The 4991-nt window shown below is 48.7% G+C and overlaps 1 protein-coding gene across 3 annotated transcripts in view; it reads right to left on the reverse strand.

Moving 5' to 3' along the window:
* Positions 1–568, reverse strand: part of ECT2 (epithelial cell transforming 2) — a 52410-nt gene extending 51842 nt beyond the window's left edge. For 2 of the 3 annotated variants that reach the window (XM_006088832.2, XM_006088831.3), the window contains exon 1: positions 445–568. The gene's annotated coding sequence lies outside the window, so the exon portion shown is untranslated. Of the gene's footprint in view, positions 1–238; positions 341–444 lie in introns of those variants that run through there. The other variant, XM_014455932.2, reaches the window with a different exon arrangement.
* Between the last annotated feature and the right edge of the window lie 4423 nt (positions 569–4991).

A 4991-nucleotide genomic window follows, 5' to 3' on the forward strand; every position in this document is an offset into this window, starting at 1 on the left:
GGGGGGCCGGGACGGGGCGGACGGGGCGGGATGGGCCGGCATTTTATGTGCAAACTGAACCGCCGCAGACAAGCCGGCCCCGAAGGATCCTGGAGCGAAACCACTGCGTCCTGAGACAAGGCCCCAGCGGGTGCGGCGCGGCTGGCCCAGGCCCCTTCCCCATCCGCTCCCTCCCTCCACCCGCGGGCTCCTCCGGAAGACACAGCCGGCTGGTGAGCGGCGGCGGAGGGCACGGTACCTGGTGGGCTTCGGCTCCCACCCCGCGCCACGCCTCGGCGCCGGGAACGCGGCGGCGCTGCTCCCGGAGCCGGGACCCGGCAGGGGAGCCCGGATTTCGCGGTCGCCGGGGCGGGGCTGTCGGACCTCCGCAAAGGAGCCCGCGGCTCCCGGGATCGAGCCCACGCCCGCTCCCCCGCTCCCGCCCAGAGGCCTCACCGCTCTCACCACGCGCCCAGGAAGTGCCACTTCTTCAAACCCCGGCTCCTCGCACTGTTACCGCCATTCCTCGCGGGAGGCAGCCACGGCCAATTCAAAAAGGGAGCCGCTGTCTCTAAAAGCCGTGCCGATTGGCGCGTGGCGTCCACCTCCTTCCCATAGGCTGGAGCCTCCAAGGGGGCGGGGATTGGTCGCTTCCCTCCGCCCCTGATTGGTTGTGCCTGTGTTTCAAATGAACCCAACGTCTCGGACGTCGGGACGTCAGGATTTTGTAGAGAGAAGTGCCCGGATGTGGCCAGCAGGTGGCGGTGGCGGGTCCTGGGCGCCACCGGGAGTAGCAGGTGTGTCTGTGGCTACGGCTTGTTTACTCAGTAAACAGCTCGTTTCCCGAGGAAAGTTTGAGCGGTCGCGCCTCTCCTGCAGCTTTTTTTCCCCCCCGAAGAGCTCCAAATCCTCAGTTTAGAGTCTAAACGAAATCAGGGCCTCCTTAGATGGTTTTCCGCTCAGTGATGGCTGTGATCTGTAGAGTCTTCTGCCCGAATGCTTTCTGCGTTGGCTGTGGGGTGAGCCGTGCGCGCAGCGGGCCCAGCGCAGGGTAACTCGGCCTCTGCAGGTGCACTTTTTAAATCGGCAGCCCGCCCGTTGAAACCCTGATGTAAAGCCCTGCACTCGGGGCTGGGGGATTTCGTGGATTAGAATAAGCTCCTTAATGCGTCCTGGGCTTTTATTTTCTTAACATACGCTTCCATTTGAACAAATGGAAGACTATGGAGATTCTACTCTCCTGGAGCCAAAGTAAATCGCTTCCTGACGTCTTCTCCCCGCCCCCACCGGGAGAACTTTTGTTACTTTCCTCTAAAAGTCTAGCCAAGAATTTATCTGTAATAACTATTTTACCTGTAATAACTGTTGTTATGATGAAACCGAAGATTGTTTTCGCTTTCGTTTTCTGCATTCTCTGAATACAACACCCTGTGTCTCCCCAGGTGGGTTTTGCATGGTCCCCACCTGATCACTGGTTTACTCTAAAGAAGAAAGGGGAATCCCACTCAATCCCGGGAAGAGGAAGAACACTTGTACTTCTGTTATCTGTGAGAGGAGGAGCCCTCGGTTCTTGTCTTCCTGAGGGAAAGATTTCAATCAAGAGACAAAGTGTAGGAAAACAGCAAACAAGAATGTATTGACCGCAGCAAAAATATGCTCAGGTGAGGGAAACACGGAAGGGGAGCCCAGGCTGGGCTGCCTTAGCTCACTGGGAAGCCAGAGGACCGGGCCTTTGCGCCCCGGGGCAGGTCGCATGGGGTCCCTTAGAGGTTAGGGGACATGTGGGGAATGGGGGGGAATGGCTCCTGTGTGCTCCCTGACGGGGGAGTGCCCTGGCGCCTTCATTTTCAGGGGTTTTGAAGGCGGGGCATGTAAGGGGGCTTTTAGGGGCAGAGCAATAGAGTATTCATCAGCTGCAGGCTGATGTACCAAAATAAGATTTATTCTCTTAATTTGTCTGTCCTTGGATGCGGTTGGCAAATGGCACGTAATTGGATTTCTGTTATCTGTCTCCCCGAATAGGGTGATTTAAGCTATTTACCCTCTCTGGTTGGGGAGGAGAAGTGCAAACCATTTACTCTTTAAAAAAAAAAATTGTTGAAAGTATTACATATGTCCCTCAAATTGTTTACGCTTAAATGTCCTTGGTTTAGGGAAGATAGGATTTACTAGGTGGCTGCAAACTGCTATTTAACTGTCTGTCTTGGTTTCTCTGTTCCCCTCGTCCTGGAATTTTCCTAACTTCTTACTATTCCATAACACTTGGAAATGGAACATGTTTGGCCCTAGCTAGTTTGGCTCAGTGGATAGAGCGTCGGGCAGTGGACTGAAGGGTCCCGGGTTCAATTCCAGTCAAGGGCATGTGCCTGGGTTGCAGGCTCAATCCCCAGTACGGGTGTGCAGGAGGCAGCCAAGATGGGTGATGTTTCTCTCTCATCGATGTTTCTACCTCTCCCTCTCCCTTCCTCTCTGAAATCAATAAAAAATTAAAAAAAAAATTGAACACTTCTGAATATCTCAAACAAGTCATGGGGATTTATAATATTTTCTAATTTTCTCAGGCCACCTTAGAATACCTGAGAAGTTTATAATGCAATACACAAAATGAGTGAAGCAGTCTAGTTATTATTGATTTCCCTGTTTATAACTGAAGACTATTTGCAGTCTGCCCTTCATTATAATGCCGAGATAACTGTTATGGCAAAAGAAAAGAAAAACAGTCATTGAAATTTCACTTTGGAATGTGCTTGCATTCTTAAACTAGGGTGTGCCCAACATTCCAAAAATTCTCATCACACTCTAGCTGGTTTGGCTCAGTGGATAGAGCATCGGCCGAGGACTGAAAGATCCTGGGTTCAATTCTGGTTAAGGGCACGTACCTTGGTTGATATCCTCAGGTGAGGATTAACCAAAAAAAAAAAAAAAAAAGTCAAAAATTCTCATCACTGAAAATACATTACACCAGCAAGGAGAGCAGCCTATTTCCCTCATTAGACAGGTTTTCCACCCAAACCTAATGACCGAGCACATAGTTTCACTGCACAAGTTGTATGCTAGCTTCACAAAAGTTCTGCTTGATTCCTCTAAAGGGATGTGTGTCAGTTTGACTACCAAATAAACAGGCAGTGCAATCTTAAAACATTTCCAAGCCATCTAACCTCAAGCAAGTTATTTAACCTCTGTGCCTGTTCGTCTTTATATAAAATGGCATGTTCGTACTGAACTCAGTGTTGTTGTGAGGATTAAAAGAGTTCATGTGTGGCCCGGCAGGTGTGACTTGGTGGTTGAACATCAACCTATGAACCAGGAGGTCACGGTTCGATTTCCAGTCAGGGCACATGCCTGGGTTGCAGGCTCAATCCCCAGGAGGGGGCATGATGTTTCTATCTCTCCCTCTCTCTTCCTCTCTGAAATCAATAAAAATATTTTTTAAAAAAAAGAGTTATATGTGTGTGATTAGAACATACTCTGGCACATAAGCATTCATTAATGTTAGCTGTTAATATCACTACTACTTTACTACTCCTGTTCTCTCAGCTGAGACCCTGTAACCTCCTGATGGCACCGATGGTTCTCTACATTGCCTTCTCACCCCTGACCATAGGAGCTATGGCATCTATGTGTCTGTTCCCTTTGCCTCACCTTACTCCAGCCCCAAGTCCTCCTCTCCTCCCCCTGCCCCCCCCCATCAGACCAATCTTGATGCAGAAAGACCTCCATTGCATTCTTTTCCTGCCAGAAGGTGGACAGTCCTTCTTCTATACCAAACCTAATCTCCCTCTTCTCTTTTAAGCGAAAGCCTTGTGTACTCAAGCTATCTTATCTTGTCTAGCAGACTTGGCTCTTTTCCTGGTGCCCTTGTCCAGGCTTCTGTCCCTTTCCAAGGCAGGTCCTAGCTAAGATTCCTTATGTTAAATGCTACACTCTTTCTCCAGGACCCTTCACTGGCAATACAGTCATTGAATTCATATGTCAAGGGGACAGAACTGTTTAAAGTATAAGCTAGCTAGGTAGATAAATAAATTAAGATGAGAAGTTCCTTGAAAGAATAAAGCATTCAATAAATTCTTAGTGTCATCCACAACTCCTAAGATGCTGAATGAACATTTTTCAGACAAAAAATACTAAAGGAATTGAACTGAATTTCAGTACTTAGTATATTGAAGTGTGTGACATATTTTCCCCAAGCAATAAAATAATTTCTGAGGTGGGGAAAATGAAATGTAAAAGATTGAATTACTGAGATTATTCCTTTGGAGGATCAACTTCACCACCTCCATCTTTGAATTTGATGACAGGCTGGACCATCTTTCCTGACTTACCTCTCTTCTTCCAGTTTATTCTCTCCTCTTTATTCATAGTTTCTTTCTTTCCTTCCCTCCGTCCCCCATCCATCTCCATATTCTTTTTTTAATCTATACTCCTTCAGGGCAGCAGAGAATCAGAGCATGGGAAAGTTAGTTTGGGGTTATGGACTATCTTTCTCCACCCACCCTCAATCACAAGTGTGCACACTGCCCATGCAATCACTCTTCAAATCAGAGTGCACAAGATTTCTCACTTTTCTAGTGTGTTTGAATCTACTAATATATCTGAAAAATTATTAAGTTTGTTGCAATAAATGGACAACATTTGTTGTAATGGTCTTTGTTTTTATTACCTAAAATTATGATTAAATATAATATAACTAGAGGCCCAGTGCACGAATTCATGCACAGGTGGGGTCCCTTGGCCTGACCGGCGATTGAGGCCTATTGGGGGCTGGTCGGCCAGGGGGAGGGGCTACGGGCGGTTGGCCAGCCATGGGGAGGGGCCGCAAGAGGTTGGCTGGCCATGGGAGGTTGGCTGTGGGAGCACACTGACCACCAGGGAGCAGCTCCTGGATTGAGAGTCTGCCCCCTGGTGGTCAGTGCGCATTATAGCAACTGGTTGACTGGTTGTAACGGTTGCTTAGGCTTTTATATATATACTAGAGGCCCCGGTGCACAAAAATTTGTGCACGCGGGGGGAGG

Source organism: Myotis lucifugus, unplaced genomic scaffold (genome assembly GCF_000147115.1).
Source record: "Myotis lucifugus unplaced genomic scaffold, Myoluc2.0 scaffold_53, whole genome shotgun sequence".
Classification (NCBI taxonomy): Eukaryota; Metazoa; Chordata; class Mammalia; order Chiroptera; family Vespertilionidae; genus Myotis; species Myotis lucifugus.